The sequence below is a fragment of the Mauremys reevesii genome, linkage group 4 (genome assembly GCF_016161935.1).
Source record: "Mauremys reevesii isolate NIE-2019 linkage group 4, ASM1616193v1, whole genome shotgun sequence".
Lineage (NCBI taxonomy): Eukaryota > Metazoa > Chordata > Testudines > Geoemydidae > Mauremys > Mauremys reevesii.
Window position 1 is genome coordinate 110,635,301 of NC_052626.1, and position 20,291 is coordinate 110,655,591.

Here is a 20,291-nt window from a genome sequence, read left to right on the forward strand (position 1 = left end):
TATTCCAGAGCTTACCTACTCTTAGGGTACATCTTCACTACCCGCCGGATTGGCGGGTAGCAATCGATTTCTCGGAGTTCGATATATCGCGTCTCATCTAGACGCGATATATCGAACCCCGAACGCGCTCCCGTCGACTCCGGAACTCCACCGGAGCGAGTGGCGGTAGCGGAGTCGACGGGGGAGCCGCGGACGTCGATCCCGCACCGTGAGGACGGGTAAGTAATTCGAGCTAAGGTACTTCGACTTCAGCTACGCTATTCACGTAGCTGAAGTTGCGTACCTTATATCGACCCCCCCCCCCCGAGTGTAGACCAGGCCTTACAGTCAGAAAGTTTTTGCTAATATCTAACTTAAATCTCCCATGCTGCAGATTAAGCCCATTACTTCATGTCCTACCTTCAGTGGACATGGAAAACAATTGATCATCATCTTCTTTATAACAGCCTTTAATATATTGAAAGATTGTTATGAGCTCACCCTCTAGTTTTCTTTTCTCAAGACTAAACATGCATAGTTTTTTTAACCTTTCCTCATAGGTCAAGTTTTCTAAACCTTTTATTATTTTTGTTGCCCTCTTCTGGACTCTTTCCAATTTGTCCACATCCTTCCTAAATTGTGGTGCCCAGAATTGAACACAGAACTCCAGCTGGGCCTCACCAGTGCCAAGTAGAGCAGGATAATTACCTCCTGTGTCTTATATACAGCATTCCTGTTAATACACCTCAGAATCGTATTAGCCTTTTTTTTTTTGCAGCTGCAGCACATTGATGACTCATTTAGTTTGTGGTCCACTATAACCCCCAGATTCTTTTAGCAGTTCTACCACCTAGACAGTTATTCTCCATTTTGTAGTTGTGCATTTGATTTTTCCTTCCTAAGTGAAGTACTTTGCACTTGAAATTCAGTGCAAGTGGAAGACATCTTGTTGAATTGAGACCAAGCCTCCAATTTGTCAAGGTCATTTTGAATTTTAAACCTGTCCTCCAAACCTGAATTTTAAACCTGTCCTTGCAACACCTCCCAGCTTGGTGTCATCTGCAAATGTTATAAGCATACTTTCCATCCAAGTCATTAGTAAAAATATTGATTATTACCAGACTCGGGACTGCGAGAACCCACTAGATATGCCTCCCAATTTGACAACAAACCATTGATAACTACTTTTTGAGTACAGTTTTTCAACCAGTTGTCCACCCTCCTTATAGTAAATTCCTCTAGATCACATTTCCCTGGACTGTCATGCAGAACTGTCTCAAAAGCCTTACTAAAATCAAGGTATATCATGTCTACTGCTTCCCCCTATCTACGAGATCAATAATACTATCAAAGAAGTAAATTAAGACAGTTTGGCATGATCTGTTCTTGACAAATCTGTGCTGTCTATTCCTTGTAATCCCATTATCCTTCAAGAGCATACAAACTGATTGTTAAATAAGTTGCTCCAGTATCTTTCCAGGTACAAAAGTTAGGCTGACTGGTCTATAATTCCCTGGGTCCTCCTTGTTCCCCTTTGTAAAGATAGGTACTACATTTGCCCTTCTCCGGTCTTCTGGGACCTCTCCTGTCCTTCAGAAGTTCTCAAAGATAATTGCTAATGGCTCCAAGGCTGCTTCAGCTAGTTCCTTAAGTACCAGAGGATGATACTCCTATCTAGACTCATCTCACAAAAAATACTTCAGAGACACTAGGCAACAGGAGAGATATTTAAGGGAATCTGCATTTCTAACCCCTTGCTAATGACATACTGACTTGTCCATAATGACTTGTCCATCAAAACCAGTTGATTCTTGTCTTCTCAGATTTACTGAAGCTACTGGGGGGGATTTAAACATACCGCCAACTTCCTTTAGTAGCAGAAGCAACAAACAGCCCATGGTCGGTCACATCAAGAGCTGCAAAGAGGGCCAAATCAAACATCCATTAGAGATTCTTGCACTAGACACAGGGAGACACAGCCAGACTCTTCCCCCAGTGAAACAGGATCATTGATGCAATCATTTTTTACAGACATCTGCCCTTTGAGATGCTGCATTTGAAGTGGGCAGCAGAGAACTGGTTTGCTACATAAATGCTACATCCTGATCTTAAGTGTGCAAATGCAAAGCTACCTTCAAATTTGATGAACTTGGTCAAATAGATGCTCAAACAGCTTTAACAGCTTACTCAGTGCTGGATTAAACTCTTCTGGTCATGTGATCGTTCTGTCAAACTCACGATGCATCTTATTAGAGGGAAGAGTCAGAAACCCAGCAACAGGTGTTATTAAACACAAAAGATTGCTACATATAAACCACGTTCAGGTCATCGCACAAACCCCTTCAAGTACCGAGGTAGCAACAAAGAAAACTGCACACCTAATTAATGAGGTTTCCAAAACAAGCAGACAGTTTTGTAAATTGGGCTTCCTAAAACAGGGCAGCCAGGAGTCAGGAGAAAGGAACTCTTGGGTAGAATCAGTCATACATAGGTACATGCAGGCAGCTCATTAAAAAGTCCCTTGGTGCTGAATCTACCTGGGAATAAGCAGGTCCATTTGTCTTGTGGTCCTAGGAGATGCTTTCAGGGACTTGCGAAATGCAGGGATGGTAAAGTCTGTACAAACAGAGAAAGGGAAAACAAAACAGAAATAATTCCCTCCCCCGCCCAAATTTGTCCTGTTCATCCATGTACCAAATTGCTACATTCACCTGTAGAGTGCACTCATCAATCTGAAAACAGGACCTCCATGGATATAACAAGCAGTGAGACAGCAATGGAAGGGTGAAAAGTTAGGCAAGGGAGTAAGGGTTCCCATGGGGTGCTAAGCCACAGCTCTCTGGAAGGGGTGATGAGGATACACACTGCCCCATCAGGAGATGGAAGGACAGTACAGCTAGGTGCAGTGTTTGTCTGCATGGGTCCAGCATTACTGGTCTGCATGGAAGGGATGAATGGGACCAACATGTCCTATTTGCCTCACCCTAGGAGACTCACACCTATGAGGGTGCTAGGCTGGAGCAGTCTTTGCCTCAGGAGAGGTGCCCAGGGGCATACCATGGGTGAGGAGTGTCCTTGTCCCAAAACAGGGGGCTGGACACAATTAGGGCACAAAGAGAGGCAACAGACTGAAGAACCTGACATCCAAAGAAAAAAAGGAGTAAACTGATGCCTAGACGGCAGCCTTACAAAACCTTGAGATGGATTTAAGCATCTCCACTGCTGATCAGCTCCAAGACCAATGAATCTTTTCTGAACACAAGTTAAAACCTATACCAGGATTTTCAAAAGCTACCCAAGGGAACTGCTTGCCAACAGCTCTACCGCTGCCTATGACACAGGCCCCCCCATTCTCTTTATCATGATTTTTGCACAGAAGAACTTTCTGTCAATTTCCTTCTGTGTCGGAGGTGACAGACTCCTAGACCAAAATCCTGGAACTAAAGTCCATAGCTAAACACCTGGTCAGCCTCAGCAAATTTTAAACAAAGTGCCCGGGAAAGGTTAAAAACATGCTCAAAAAGCAGAAAAAATAATTCTGTAAAGATTCTAAGGTGTCCATGTTGCATCAGTACTGTTCATCCTCCTCATCCTCCTCAGTGCAAATGCACCAGCAGCTTTCTGAGGATAAAACTGACTAAATGGAAGAACTGTTTATACGCTGAATTTAAAAGAAAAAGAAATCGAAAAGCTACACAAGACCATCAGAAAAGGGAAAGAAATCCAAAGGTGATCATAGATTCCCTAGCATGAGTCCTTATTAAAAAAAAATTGTGATTAAATTTTCAAACGTGACTCATGATTTTGATTGAGTGCCACAATTTTGGGAGCCCTATTTGAAACACTTTAAAAGGCCCTGATTTTCAGAAGGTAGCTGATCAACACTTTCTAAAAAACAGTCCCCTTTAAGGTGTCTCAGATTGGCCCCCAAAACCACCCAAAAGTCAATTTAGGCCTCAGACAGGTTTCACCACATAAAGAAAAAATATTTGATTCAAGTTACTCAAGGTACATAAAGTCCTGGCTGAAACCATGTGAAGCTGTCCTTAAGGCAGATGCCTCACTTCCCCCATCAAGAAAACTCACTGGAGGGTGCTACAGCACTCCAAGAGCCAGCAGACAAACACACCAAGTGCAATTCACAGGAGGACTACTACAGCCCCACACAAATTCACGTCCTGTATTGTCATTGCTCTGGCTTCACTTACCTGTGTCAAGAGACTATATCAGATGATTAGAGACAGAGCTAGAGCTCGGTTTATTGAAAATCACCCCAACCTCCAGACTTCCATGTAATTTATACAGTAGAGGACACTGCATGTGATACGATTCATTTTTCTGTTAAGTCTCTACATTTGCCAAGAGTATAATTTGGCTCGGAGCTAGGAGGGAGATAAAAGCAGCTCTTCAGAGCTCCTGTGGACAAAACCAGGGGCCCCATATTGGAATAAGATAACTGTTTCAAGAGGCTAAAGAGAAAAAGTTTTCAATTAACTGGAATTTTTCAAAGGGCCTGAGGGAATTAGGGTGCAAAGCTCCCACTGAAATTCAAAGGAAGCTGGGTACCTAAGTCTTTTAGTCCTGGTCTACACCAAGTGGGGGTGGATCGATCTAAGTTACGCAACTTCAGCTATGTGAATAACGTTGCTGAAGTCGACGTACTTAGATCGACTTACCGTGGTGTCTTCACTGCGGTGAATTGACTGCTGCCGCTCCCCCGTCGACTCTGCCTTCGCCTCTCATGGCGCTGGAGTACAGGAGTCAATGGGGGAGCACTCGGGGGTCGATTTATCCCCACTGGATCAATCACTGCCAGCCGATCCGGCAGGTAGTGTAGACATACCCCACTCCTTTGAAAACCCTAAGCCTTAAGTACTTTCTCTAGAGCAGAACCCTCATCAGCAGAGGTGGTTTTGTCACAGTCAGCCTTGGATATGTTTTAATTGACGACCTAGAGGAGGAAGGATTCATACTCCATTAACAATCACCTGGCCTATCCAACCTTAGCCTTTATGCCCCCAAATATATACGTGTGTACTGTTTGCCCAAGAGATCCAAAACAAAGCTCCTTTGGAATTCATCCAGCTAAAATATATGGGAGTGGGGGAATATTTTTAATGAATTAAGTACCTAATAGACTGGAATAGCATTGATTAGATAAATAAGTATGCAAATAATTGTTTACAACAAAGGCTATAATAGCTACTTTATTGTATAACACACATTATATTTAGGATGCATTTTGAAAATGCATGCTGAAATTCTTTTATAAAAGTCACTAGCGCTCTTCTGTAGTAGCTACTTTTGAGTGCAGAATATTGTTAATTAAGGACACCCTAAAATCCTGATTATTGTCTTGATACAGTGGCCATCACAACTAAACGCCTGTTTTTTTAAAAAATTCTCTAAGACTTAAAGCTGTTTGTGGAATAAGAATATGATAATCATTGCATTTCATCTTTATTTCTTCTCCCCCTAACCTCTGTTTGGCAACTTCTGTATCAGAAGACTGGGGCTTAGAATTGGAAATCTATTTCACATGGAGTTAAAAACCACATCGCTATATGATATTGTCTAAATATACCCTCATTTCATAATATTTTTATTAAAACTGTCCCAATTAAACAATAGTCATTGCCATTCACTATCATTAATGGGACACCAGCTTAAAATTGAGTTGACTTAAATTATATATAAGGGTAAAATTTTCAAAAACACGTAAGTCACTTAGGAGCCTAAGTCCCATTTTGAAAAGGTACCCAAAAGTAATTTCAGCTACTGCATCTGTCCCAGAGCCCCCTGCCAACTCCTTTTTTTTTTTGGCATTTTTTTGCAATCACTTCTTCATATTTAATTTTTTTTCTCCCCTGTTGCTGTGTAGAACAATAGGGAAAACTGTCACAGTACAAAAGGAGAAAATGGTGAAAATGACTGCACACAAAGAGCTGAGAAATGAACACCAAAACATAGACAAAAATAACATTTTTCTTCTAATATTTCAGTTATTGTAATATTGCGTGTTGATTATAATAGCAAAGAAAGTTTCAGCAAAAAGTGCAACTTTTAAATTGACAGTGTCACTTTAAGTTAAATTGGTTACTTGGGAAACTTCCCAATAAAGCCACAATTCAAATTCAAGACCCAATCCTTCTCCCTTAAAGATGGTGCCAGAACTCCCAGGAACTTCAAAGGGAGCAGGATCAAGTCAGAACAGCCTATCCGGTCTCCCCGCTGCTTTGAATTAATTTCCTTTAAAAAACTAACTGCACTTAGACCATGTTATGAACTAACCTCGTTCCCCTTTCCACATACATGGAGTTTGTTTAGAATTGCACAAAAAACCCATGACTTCCATTGGTGACCAGTCACTTACACAAGTAGTCCCATTCCCTGCAGTTAGACTACTCTTGCGAGTAACTGCTAACCATTGTTAGATATAAAGGGTTCACACCAAGCAGCCCTAAGCTATTCTTTTTCACACTTGCATAGTTTAAAAACTTTAAAATATTTGCCCTCAAACAGATATTTAGGCCTCTTATGCCAAAGACAATGTTTTTTTACTTCTGAAGTATGAAGTTTTAAACAAAGGAAGATTTAATGGATACTCTGGCGCAGCCTGAACTAGTGTCAGGCAGATGTGCCTCTACAATGCATTCTGATGCACTAGTTATATCGTCATCAGAGAGTTCTCTTATTACATCTCTGTCAATCCAATCTCCAGCCCAGGAACTTGCCCTAAGAATCTGTGATAAAGCAATTGAGTGGAGAAGGGGACTTGCTCGGCTGCTATTGTTTTAATGCTCAAGTGGCTTTCTGTGTTTACTTCTGAGCTGCTTTTTTTTTAATTGGATAATAAAAGGGAATTGGTTTTTCAAACCCGTGGAGACCTCCCCAACAACGTTAGATCTGATTTTCTATTTTTCAAAAGCAGTTTCAAATAAAGTTCTGCAAAAGATAAACAATCTGATTTATGAATTCTCTCTTCAGCATATATCCTGGTTCAAAAAAAAAAAGTAAAAAGAGGTTTGTATTTTATCAACTATGGGTCTTGGACATTTAATTATTTTCATTAAGTTGCTCTTTGCACAGTGTCTTTTGAGTTCTGGCTCTTATCTATCTGTATTTATTTCAACAGAATTGATTGAACATGCTTTTCAAGTCCCTCGTACAACCTGATGTATATGTTTTTGCCATGGGACAAAATCAGTCTGTTCAATATGTACACCTACTGTTCTTATGTAATCATTAGAACATGACTTCCAAAGCTGGCACATTTCTAAGTCCCACAGCTGTCACTTGTTATTTAGAATTCTAATTGAGGCAGAATCTTGTTAGCCAAAATTGAACGCCCACTCCACAAAAAGCCAGCTCACACACACAAGTGATTAAACCATTTGGATAAAACAAACAACCAGCCCAATTCTACAGTATGCACAAAACACAAACTACATCTGAGCTGAACCCCATTTCTTTGTTGAAAGCTGAAAGTTTTTTCAAATCTATTTCATTTTTTCAGGCTCTTGTTTTCCTGGTTCTGGACAGAACTAGAAGCAATAAAATATCACAAGAAAGTCTGTCCTTGCAAGGTTTCCAGAGAAACTTGGTAGACTGAGGCTATATCACTATAGTATAGGCACTTCCTACATTGACTGAACGGGTTTTTCCATTGATGTATGTAATCCATCTCTCCAAGGGGGAGTAGCTCAGTTGATGGAAGAATTCTTCTGTCGACCTAGCTATATCTACACTGGGCATGCACAGGGCTCAGGGTATGCAATTTGTCACAGCCCTGAGCTATGGAACTAGGTTGATCTCAGGGCTGATAAGGTTCCAACTGGCAGAACAAGCACCCAAGCTTTTGAAAACCTTTCAAAGGTTGCCCATTATCACCCATTCTTATATACCATGCTTTATTCAATAAAACCCTACCTTTACCTTTCTGCACATGGAAACATATCTTCATGTGCACCCATACCACACACCACATTCCCCCACTAATGCATACACTTACATTCTTTCCCAGATCTTCACTAGGGCCTGATCCAAAGGTCAACGGCATCCTTTCCACTGATTCCAGTGGGTTTTGGATTAGATCTTTACATTGCAGCAGTTCTTGAAAATGTTCCATACTTTCATGAATGAGGCCAAATGTGTGTCAGAAAGGGTAGCATGCTGCCTGGATTTGCATTCACCGTTGGGTTCTTCCATCGATGACAAATGTCGCTGAAATATAGGAAAATAGGCCACGCATGCATACCATCCCTCTGAGACACCTTCTTTATATTTTTTTGGACAAGGACAAACAAAATAACAATATATCATTTGTATTGATATTAGCATCCTTAACTCCCATTCTGGAACAGGGCTCCATTGTGCTAGGCACTGTACAGTTACACAGGCAGAAACAGTGTAGAACTCATCATCTAAGCAGGCAAACAGTGAGTGCAACAGGGGATGTGTGTGTTGTGTGTGTGTGTGTGTAAAAAAATACACACACAAATTGTTAGGTACAAATATACATTGGCTTTCAGTGGCCTTAGGGATCAGTTAAGGGACAGTGTTCATGTGTTAAGGGGTGACATGTTAGAAAGGACTAGCATGTTTGTGGGAGAAGTCAACAAGAGTGTGTGGAGGCTGGCATCACAAGTGGGTAACACAATACGAGGTGGGATTAAACTACAAGAACATAGGTACCAGAAGTGTTTACTGAAACGCAGCTGGCCTCTGATGGAGTTTAGATTGATTCTTTTTGTTTTATGTTGGTTTTATTGCTTGTCCCTCCTCTGTTGCCTCAACTGCTTCAGTTATTCCCTGCAAACCTAGTGATTCCACTGACGCCTACTGACAAGGGCAGATCATTTCAACTCCCAGTAACCTTGTCACCAAGCTTAGCTATCAGGTTTGCTCTGCTTTCTGGGGTAAGAAAGGAACTGTACTTTATTCCAAAACCCTCTTTCCCCTCAGTGAAACGATTTAACCCTCTTGAGAGATCAAAGCAAACTCAGCTCTAGGCTCAGAACAAAGTGCTCTGATCTCAGCAATGTCAGGCAAAGGACCCCAGAGTCCCAGCTAAGATTAAACAGCCCTCTTTCTGTTCTTCCTGGTGGAAGCTTTGCCCGGAGAGAATGAAGAAAGGAGGGTACTACAACAATGTTCAAGAGGCACAGAAAGGGAAGCATATTTTACAGCTGGTTTAATCTCACTAGCTCTGCACATTTACAGCTTGGCAGTTTCATGTGTCCCTGTTCTCTCTGCATTGCCGTTAGTCAGCTTCCTTGATTCCCCATCTAACGCAGGCAGAGGTACAATGTCTGGCCTCCTAACCCCGCTGCTGTAAGAATATCTTTTATATGACATGCACAATCGCCTTCTGAAGAGCTGCTGATTGGTAATTGAACAAATGAGTTCAACCACAAGTTACTAGACTCGATTGTGATGGCTTGGATAGGGTGACCAAGTGTCCGGGTTTCAACTGGAACACCCGGTCGAAAAGGGGCCCTGGTAAGCTCCGGTCGGTGGTGCTAAGGCAGGCTAGTCTCTATCTGTCCTTTCTGGCACTGTGCCGCACCCTGGAACCAGCCGGGAGCTTGGGGGCGGTGCCTGCAGAGCAGCACGCGGAAACTCCTGCCCTCCTCCCCACACCTACTAGCATCAGACCTGCTGGCCACTTCTGGGCACCCTGCACCACTGACTGGGAGCTGCCCCAGGTAAGCCCGTGCCCCAACCCCTAGCCCCAGCCTTGAACCTCCCCAACCCTCACCCCCCCTGCACCTCAACCCCTGCCCCAGCCCAGAGCCCCCTCCCACACCCTGAACCCCTCATCCCCGGCCCCACCCCAGAGCCCTCACCCCTCCTGCACACACCCCAACCCGGAGCCCCCTGCTGCACACCCAGCTGGAGGCCTCACCCCCTCCAGCATCCCAAGCCTCTGCCCCAGCTCAGTGAAAGTGCGTGAGGGTGGAGGAGAGGAAGCCACAGAGAGAGGGGGAATGTAGTAAGTGGGAGACGGGGCCTCGGGGAATGGGTGGGGCTAGGGTGTTTGGTTTTCTGCCATTAGAAAGTTGGCAACCCTACTTCCATAGCAGGGCAGAATAATTCCCTCCACTGCAGGAATAACTTGAGTGAAATTCGATGGTTTGTGTTATGCAGGAATCCAGACTAGATAAACATATAGTGGGGTTCCGTCTAGCCTTAAGAGTTTATTAAATGGGAGCTGAGCTATTTTGGGGGAGTGAGGGAAGTTTTTCCCTAGCAAAAAAGAGTTACTGGAGAGTTTGCTAAGGAGGAAAGTCCAGTGTGAGGAAACAATGGAAGACTGCATGTCAATTTTTCAATTGTTCTACTCTTTGCAAAACACAAAGTTTGGGACTTTGTGTGGTTTTGCCAAGAATGCAAGTTGTTTCTGTGTTGCAGATCTGCCCAAAGCCCTTTTTCAAACATATTTTTCTTGCAAAATGATCAAATGTCCACCCCAAAAATTCTCCTGAAACTGAGGAGCCTGAGAAAGAATTGGTGTTTGCCTCTCCCTGCACTCCCAGTGGACAACAATCTTTGCAGCTCTTTCTGGAGCCATTACCTCATTCTGCCTCAGCCATCAGCTGGTATCTTTCCCTAGAGATTAAACTCCCAGCTTCCCAGCCAGCGACTTGGAAACCTGTCTGTGCAGAAGGCTACGTTTCTAGTGCCATCTACTGCTGTCTCATAATTTAAACACACACACACACACCACAACAACAACAACAAAAAGCCATCTCCATTTCATTTTCATGTAGCTAATATCCAAAGCAGTGAAACCTCTTAGTCCAGACAACTCTTGGAGTCAGAGTCCCAAATTTCAGATATACAAAGACCTCAAAGGGTTCAAAGTCATCTTCGGAGAAGACTAGACCAGACTTTTAAATTCCCATAAATTAATCCTCTCCCAGTATCAATCAAATGCTCTCTCTTCAGTTTCAGAACCATCTGAAATAAACAAGGACAGCACTGTTTTTCTTAGGTCTTGTCTACGAAAAGAAAGGTTTTGCCAGTATAACTGTACTGACAACTCCCCACATGGTGTGGAGACACAGCGTATGCAGGCAAGAGATTCCTTCCCCCGCCCGTAATGCTCATACCAATTTCCCAAACTAAATAAGCTATACCAACAAAAGGATTTCTTTGCTGGTATAACTGAATCTCCACTAGGGATTTTTGTTGGTTTAAAAATGTTGTAAAGAACCAGACCCCTAACCAACATTATTATATCAACAAAAGATCTGGCCGTATCCTCATAAAGAGCACACAAATTTCATAAGAATTTTAGTTTACAATTGCTTAAAAAGAAAACCTAAATAGGTCATGCTCTCAAGAGTTTATTCTTCCATTAAAAAAATTCATGTTAACAGATATAGCAGTATGAGCACAAGGACTGGGAGCCACGATCCACCAGGTTCTAATCCCACTTCTAACACTGAGTCAGAAAGGTGACATTTTTTTCATGAAAATGTTTGCAGAAATTGAAAAAAACTGCCCACATCAATAAATACTTAACTTCCTACCTCACATGAATGCTAGTGTTTGAAAAGCACTTTGCGGGTAAGTACTAAGCATTATAAACATTTTGGATAGATATTTTCCAAAGCACCTTAAGTCCTATTTTCAAAAGAGGCTTAGCCATTTAGGTGCTTTTGAAAATTGTGTCGTTTGTCCAGTGTTTGATAACTAATATCTCTAAAAGTGTATGACACAGAAAAGTCTTGTAAAGAAGAACAAGGTGAATTTTTACAGGGAAAAAAAACCAAAACAACAAAAATACCAGGTGGAAACATTCATCTACATGATTTTTTTCTCATAATTTTTTTTCTTAAATCAGATAGGAAGTTAGGGTGGGCCTGAATTGGGAAGGGACTTGAAGGTAAGAACAAGAAGTTTATGGCTGGAGTGAGGGAGAAGGGACTCAAAGAGAGGGATGGCATAAAGCAATAGGCTAGGATGATCATTTTAGCAGCAGTATTTTGAATAGATTTGAGAAAGGACAAAGTGAAAGATGTTTAGGGCTTGGATGAGAGTTTTGTGACTATGGGTAGAAAGAAAAGATCATATTTCGGAAATGCTGAGTGGAAAAAGTGGCAAGATTTAGATCACAGATCTACAGTCCTAACATATAAACCCCTTGTTCCCCTACAATTGCTATTTCAATTGCAGAGAGTCTCTAAGGCCAATCTCAGACAATTGTTCTAAATTATGTCAAACGGTATGATTTTTTTCCAGGTATGTTTCAAATAAGTTTTTTGGTTTTTTAGTTAGAAGAGATTTTGAGATGCATTACAGTCTGACTGTCCAACTACAGCTCACAATTTAATTACGTTTACTTATATGGCATCTTGTAACAGTTTGACATTTTCAGCAGAGACAATTGTTGACAATTTTAAGAAATATAATCTATTGATTGCAACCCTCATAGGTATTCTTCGGTTGAAAGCCATATCATATAGCTCCAAATTTTCATTTTTTTTTATAAACCAAACAGTGCTCATTTATAATTTCAGCACTATCCAGACTTTGTTTCTCATACAAATATGCCATGTGAACCAAAAAAATGTATTTAATAAAAATGAAGCAATAAAATAGCAGTACCGTTCTTATTATGAATCATGTTTATCAGAGTAATTTCTAAGGATCACCCCAAAATGGGGCCCCCTTGTGTCAGGCACTGCACAAACACAGAGTGGCAGAAAGACTGCAAACTCTTCTAGGCAGGGACTAAGCAAAAACACAGGCCCAGGCTGGAGGAAAGGGGTATAACACAAACAGAGTGAACTATGTGATGGCAGATAACATTATAATGCCATGGATCGGAAATCATGCGTGAGTCGCAAGCACAGGCCTGCCATCAAAATCTTCCAATTCAGTACAACAGAGAGACGGGGCTGGGAACGATCTCATCCCGATTTTTTACTCCCAGCTGTGTTGAATTTACTATCTTCCATTGGCCTGCACAGAAAATATGCAGTAACCATTATACTGATCATTTTAGGCATGCCAGCTTCTCCTTAGCCAAACATGCCATATTCTACAGTCCATTCTGTCAGTCACTGGGGTTTCCCAATTCTTTTCACTTATTGTTTTTTAAAGCGGGCAAAATGAGATGTGGTGGATCTACCTGATAGCAATTCTGGTAGATAGGGTTGCCAGCCCTCCAGGATTGTCCGGGAGTCTCCAGGAATTAAAGATTAATCTTTAATTAAAGATTATGTCATGTGATGAAACCATACTCGTACAGCCAGATGTGGCCCGTGCCCATACTCATGTTAAAGTGTACTTCATTATGCAAGCAGTTCCATGTAAAGCAATGGGACTACTCGTGGATTAAGGCACTACTCATCGTGAGTAAGGGGAGAAGGTACCTAGCAAATAGGCAACTAGATATAAAGACAAATCCTTCTCTTCTGTTAACAAGCCTATTTTTCTTTCCAGTTAAATTCTGCCCCAAAGGTTCAATTTTAGGGTAAGACCACAAGCGGTAAATAAGTGTCCATATTCCTTTAGCAGAAAAGGGAACAACTGCTCCTGATTGCAGGATCTCAGGTTCATGACAGTAGCTGCACCCCTTAATTTATCTGGATGAGCACTTACTCACACACGTTATCCTGTTGAAAGCAATGAGCCTATTCACCTGCTCACACCAGCCTGCGTAATGGCTCCACAATCCAACCCTTAGCTTTCTACCAATTTCTCTACCTACTCCCTCCCCTTAGAAGAAGGGATTAATCACATAACACTCCCTTACGATCTAACAGCTGCAGCATTCCTCCTTCTATTTCAGTACTACAAGAAATTCCGTGAGGGGATAAAGACACAAGGCCCAAGCTGATACTAGTGGAAGAAGGGGGAACTTTTTGCCAGTTAATCAATCTATTGTTGTATTGTTTCTAATAATTTAAAGTTGGCTGCCTAGGACGACTGGGAAATGTTGGCGATCCTCAGCCTTTAACACGCAATGAGATTCCTGGCCATTTTAGTTATTCCCAGTCCTATTCCGGGGAATGACATATACAGAGGGGTGGGGAGCCTGGTTCAACAATATCACCTTTTTTTCAGCATTCACAACTAGGGCAGCAAACATGGGTTCAGCCAAAAGCGCTCCTCCCAATTTAATTTCGTCGGCAGGTTTCTGGTAGAGTTGCTCGCTCAGAACTGAAGAAATGTCCCATCTCCTCCCAGTGATCATGCTCAGAGGAGGTCAACGTGCATAGGTTGAAATGTTTACAGAGCAGCCACCCAATAATACATTTGGTTCCTTCTCGTTTCCAACTCTTGGGGACGTGCAGGATTGCCTGTACATTTGGAGTATTTTCCTCTTCCAGACATAACATGCCAAGGACTAGAGTTGTGTCTCTAGAACAGTGGTTCTCAACCTGAAGCCCAAATTAGCACACAGCTGCAGCCCAACTATGCTAAAAACAATTCAAAATTTGCTGCTCTGATCTGGCAGGGGGCGGGGCTGACTGAGGGACAGGCAACGGGGGCGGGGCTCTGGGCAGTGAGGAGGTGGAGGTGCTGGGCAGTGGAGGGTTTGTGGGTGGTGCAGGGCAGCATAGGCCTCAGAACTATGGGTGTGCGGGGGTGCTGCAGCACCCCCAGGTTTTACTTGGGGTTCGGCTCTTGGCCCCACGGCGCAGGGTCCCGGCTCCTGGCCCTGCTCTGTAGAGGGGTCTCTCTGTGGGGGGCACTGGGCTTAGGGGTCTGTGTGGGGGGTCTCTGGGCAGGGGAGCGCTGGGTATAGGGAGTTGGGGGAGTGCTGGGGGGGCAGCAGGTGGTGTGGGTCTGCCCCCAAGGGGAAAGGGCAGACTGGCAGTGCAGGGTGGGTGAGCCAATGTGTGCCTGGCGCAGTGGTTCTCAGCCTGCGGCCCACAATGGTAAATAGGTTGAGAAGCACTGCTCTAGGACACAACCTTTAATAAAGGGTGGTGCATTGCTGTGCCACCTAAGGAGTTATACAAAGAGGGAACTGTAGCTGAATTCCCATCTCCTCCTCCTCCCCAGTTGCTCCTAGAGGGCGCTGACACACCAGCTCAGCTATGCTGGTTAGTGCATGATGAGGACAGAACAAAGGCTCCACCCAATCCCCATCTCTTCATCTGCTCTTGTGTGTGCATGTGCGCATGCGCACGTTCAGGGGGCAAGCTTGTGCTGCGCTTTTACCTAGGCAAACCCAGATATCCTGTACAGAGGTGTAAGGGGAGGGTCTTACAACCCCACCTAGGGGCGCAGCCAGCCTTGCAATCTAGCCCTAAACTATGCTTACTTCTGACATGGGCCAGTGTCCTCTAAGCACTAGAAGGTGATGCTAAGTATCATTTTTTCACTTGTGACTTACATTACAATTGGAATTAATCTATTCAGAGGTGAAAGGCTAATGTGCCAACCCAGCAAAGAGAGCTGGGTGGTGCAATGCTGGAAGTTTTAAACAAGAATGACCTCTTTTTTAAAAGCAGTGACCGCAAAGCTGTCACACATTGTCTAACAGTGCTGCATTTCAATCAGAGAAACCATATTTCGGATTGTTGCAGTTCAGTGTTTAAAAGGACTGCATTTTTCTGATTCAGAAGCCATGGTGAAGCGGTGCCAGACTTTTCAGAACTGTATCAGTCAAAAACTTTATATGGATTAGAAACTGAAACAAAAGGAGGATTTGTTCAGCACTAGCAAAGCAGACCAAGTGTCTTGCTCTGAGGCTTCCCAGTTACTCACCACACTCAGATGTGTCCAGTAGGTAGCACTGTGCCAGTCTACCAGTAACACAAATTACAGCACTTCCCCTCCCCCTGCAGTGTTCTCTTTGGTACGAGAGAAAATGTTCACAAGATAGGGATTTCAAGCCTTGGAACTAATATTAGAAATTACCTAAAAACATGGGGACATTTCCATAGAAATCATCAGCGATAACTACTAGGCTTCTCTGCCTCTGACCTTCTTCCTTTGGTTTTTGTTACTGTTTGTTCTCTATGCAAGTCTTCTTCCAAATCATTGTTGTGCAGCTTCTTTTCTTTACTGATGTTTTTATTGGCTCGTGCATTATCTGTTGCTTCAAAGATAACTCTTAATTTTACTGATGGCAGAGGTGCTACCAATCCTGTCCCTGCTCCAACAAAGGACTCTGTATGAAAAGCAAGAGACACTGGAAACACGAGCAGAAAAGGGAAACACACAGAACCATACATCTTAGAAACAAGTTTTGGGGAAAGAAGGTGGGAACATGTGGAGCAGTTTGGGTAGTCACAGAGGGTAAAACAGCATCAATATTCATCTTTTAGCAGCGCTCAGACTGCCCTAAGAACATATCCAACCTTGGAAACAAAAAGCCTCTAGCGCAGTGGTTCCCAAACTGAGGTTCATGAACCCCTGGGGGTTCACGAAATGTTACAGGGGGTTCTTGGGAAAAAATTCCCTAATGGCGGACAGAACTGTCCTTAGGGACCCCGGGCAGCACGGAACCCTGGACTTCCAAGAGCTAAGCAGATCAAAGCAAGCATCTCTATCACACTGAGGAGATTTAAACCTCAAGACTCCTTATAAGAAATGGAAAGGGAGATGGATATTTTCTGCTGTTTTTAAAATTAAATAGGCAGCTAGTCTAGTTTTAAAAATTATTGTGAAGAACAAGTTTAAGCTTTGTTGTAACGTGCGTTTGCCTGAACTACTCAAGACCTGAATGCTTGTATAAGAGGAACTCTTTGAGTTGGCTTCTTAGATACCTTCATGCTGTTTCACATCTGATACTTCTTGATGAAACATAGGAGGCTTGTCTTATAACAGGCGTATTCAAAGTGATACAAGCTACGAAAGTGAGATCTTGGAAGAGTGTTGCCGTTTTCATAATGTAATAAAAACACTGTAGTGATAAATAATAATAATAAATAGTGTGTAATGTGTAATAAGCATGTCACAAAAACAAATTTTATATTTCCAAGATCACTGCTTTTACAATTTATACTCAGGTAAAGTGGAAAATCCCTGGAAATATTCTTTTTTAAGAGGAGGGTCGTGAGACTTGCCATTTTGGTGACAGGGGTTCACAGGTTGTTAAAGTTTGGGAACCACTACTCTAGCGAAAGGAACAGGCACAGCAGTGTCTGGGGTTATAAGCACAAAAGCAAGTTGTTCATTTCACTGACTGTCATGAGGAAACTTTGTGAGTGAGGAGGGCAGAAGGGAAAGAATTTGGTCTTCCCTGGGTATTTCACAAGGAGAATATTCTGCCTAGTGATCAGTAGAAGAGGGAGATCTGTAGACTTCAGAATTATGGAGATTCAACAGAGGAAAAATATATATGGGCAAGTGTTACATAGCATGTGTCTAAAGCTGGGAGCGTTTACAAGCCAATGCAGTGATACAATAATGACTGTATATAGCAACTCTCAGGGAACTGTTAACACTATGGCAATTCCTTTACAAGTGATGCCTTCTAATAATTACAGGCCAGATTCTGATACGTGTAGTCCAACTTAGTAGTACTCTACTTTATGAGTAAGGGCTGATTTCAAATGGGATGCTTCCTAAAGGAAAGAACTATTGTCTCAGACTATTAGAATCTAGCTCTATGTAAATAACTTCTTGCACAGTGTAATAGCATTTAAACTCCCAGCAGAATGGTTCACATTCCCAGCATTGGTCAGGCCCTTCAGTCAATAACACCTGCAAAACTTCCCAGTATTTTACCCAGCAACGGGAGAGGGGAGATTTTTGCTCTAATTTCACAAGTTGTACAACAACTTGTACTGTCACAATGAAAGTCCAACACTTAATCCAATAAAGCATGCCAGGAATGTTTAAAATCCAGACCTTTGGGATTTCCTCTTCTATAAATGCAACGCAGTCAGAGCCAAGAATAGCTCTGAGATATGAAATACTGAACCCACTGGAGCTACACACTGGTGAACCATTCTCCCCTATCCCCCATTTTAGGTGGGAGATCACCACAGGTGAATGGAGAGGTATGGCATGCATGGAGCCTAGCAATGGGAACAGAGGGACGGTACAAGAGAGTAGAATTATACCTTACGAAAAGAGAATCTAAGTATTTGCTCATCCAGAACATAAATTGGGAACAGTTTATTGGAGACACGAGGTTTCTGTCATTTAATGCAATGCTTTCTCTTTATTCTTGGAAAAAAACCTGCTGTTTCTATTTAAAAGGCAAAGGATATCAAAATACTGTCTCTTTTCTGGCTTTCTATTGCCTGCCACTAGATAACCATCTAGAAAAGTTGAGGGAAGAGAAACAGGATAAGGGGATAGCAAAAGCATTGGCAGGTACTCATGTAAAGATAAATCCTGCTTGCACAGACACTTTGAAAACTCTTTCTTTGGTTTCTCAGCAAATGCAGTAGCCATATGACTGGCAACAGCTTTAAAAACAAAACCCAAACCATCAGTCCACAATCACTGCAAAATTGTCAAGTGTTGGAAATACACCCTTTCTGCTTTTCTTTAGAGAGAATCCACTTAAACCTATATGCTTGTTAATAGCTTATATTTATTTACTCTCTGCAGTATGAGAAGCCAGAGATCTGCAACAGTTACAGCTAGATACCATGCAAACCTCATTCGGACACTGTCATCGTCAATCATCCCTCCTGTGCCGGAAGCATGTCAAAGGGAAACAAAATAGCGAGTGTGCTGCAGCACTTGACCCCACCTCCTCCCCCTGCTTGCACGGCTGAGTTAGTTCAGAGCCTTCCTGGCTCAATGGTATTCTCTTTTCGAACAGTCCCCCCCATCACCACTACCCAATGCTTGGAGAAAGCTTTGATGTCTTCAGGGGAGAAAAGCAAACCCTCTTTATCTGTCACTCTGAACGATTGCTAAGGCATTGCCTTTGTGAAACACTCCAAAGAAACAGTCTGCCATCAGCCCACTGTAAATGCATGCACGTTACATGCAGAAATACCTTGTAAAATATATGGGTATGCATCAGTGCAGGATGAATGGAATAAAAGGAAGCAGCACACAGAGAATATCCCTTGAGGGGCTGCCATGGCTAGTTTCAAAAAGGACTGTTCCTGCCAACATTCTGTGGGATTTCTCCAGCACAGGCTTCAGCTGGCTGACTGCGCTATAATCTCAGCCGGAGACGGACAATAGCCTTAGAAGAAGCATAAGGCTTAAAAGGGCAAGAGAGCCAGTGTTCCCATCTTTTCAGGAAGCTTTGGGGGTAAGCTGGGATAGACATCAGGAGATATTTCTGCCCCCAGCAGCGTGTGAGAGAATGTGAGTTGGAAAACAGACCGCAGTCCTACTCAGACTCTTTCTATCAGCTTATCTGAGGCTTTAAAAGGGCACCCTCTTTGTATTTCATAGTGCCTCTTAGTACGAGGCCAACTCAGTGGACTTGCATTAGTTTATCATGTCCTGAATTCTTGGTACCAGAGCGTTACACTAGTGCCGGAGGAAGTTACCTACACTCAGTGATTTCTGATGCACAAGGCACTGCAGCATGCGTGGAACAGACAATTGTACGGTAGTGCTTGATAGGGAGAATAACACTGTCACACACACACAAACCCCCTTCCTTATACCTCTGGCAACACATGAGAGAATGGAGAGTCTGTAGTAAGCAAAGCATCATTTCCAACCACAGCCCCCCACGACCACCCCCAAATGCCAATATGGTGCTGCCATTGTTTTACGACACCCCATCCTTCCATTCCCTGCTTATGATCCACCATGGGAAAATTCAGATGGAGTTGCTTAAGATAGGCACTCCAACAAAACACCTTCCCATGCAGAGATCTGGATGGGGCTACTTTGAAACAGGAGGAACTCCCTTTCTCTTCTGCCTTGCCAATCAAGTCACTTCATTTTTACATGGGGAACAGCATTCATGATCCATATCCCTGACCATGCTTCCTCAATCAGCCTCCAAACCCCTCACTTTCCTGCGCCTGGCACAGAAACACCCACTAGCTGGCGTTTACCAGCTGTTTTATCTATTAAAATGATGGCATGTACGTGCGTACATCTCTACGTCATCATGTGTGCTCCGGTGACGCGTGAGTATTGGGTAAATCCAGGCCACATAATAATAACCTCAGATAACTCAAACTAGGCGAGGCAGGCATTACATTCTACCCATAGCTCAGAGACATTCACACAAGGACCGACAACTGCCGGGGAAGAAAAGTCACCTCCAGACTCCTGATACAGGGCTTAATGCTGCAAGGTGCTGATCTAAAAGAACATTTAAGCATATGCTTAACTTTAGCCATGTGAATAATCCCTCTTACTTCAATGAGTCTATTCATGTACTTAAAGTTAACCACTGTATTCAG

General features: G+C 42.9%; 1 protein-coding gene across 14 annotated transcripts in view; it reads right to left on the bottom strand.

Moving 5' to 3' along the window:
* Nucleotides 1-20,291, bottom strand: part of TSPAN4 (tetraspanin 4) — a 645,425-nt gene that overhangs the window by 262,736 nt on the left and 362,398 nt on the right. The gene's annotated exons all lie outside the window — the stretch shown is intronic.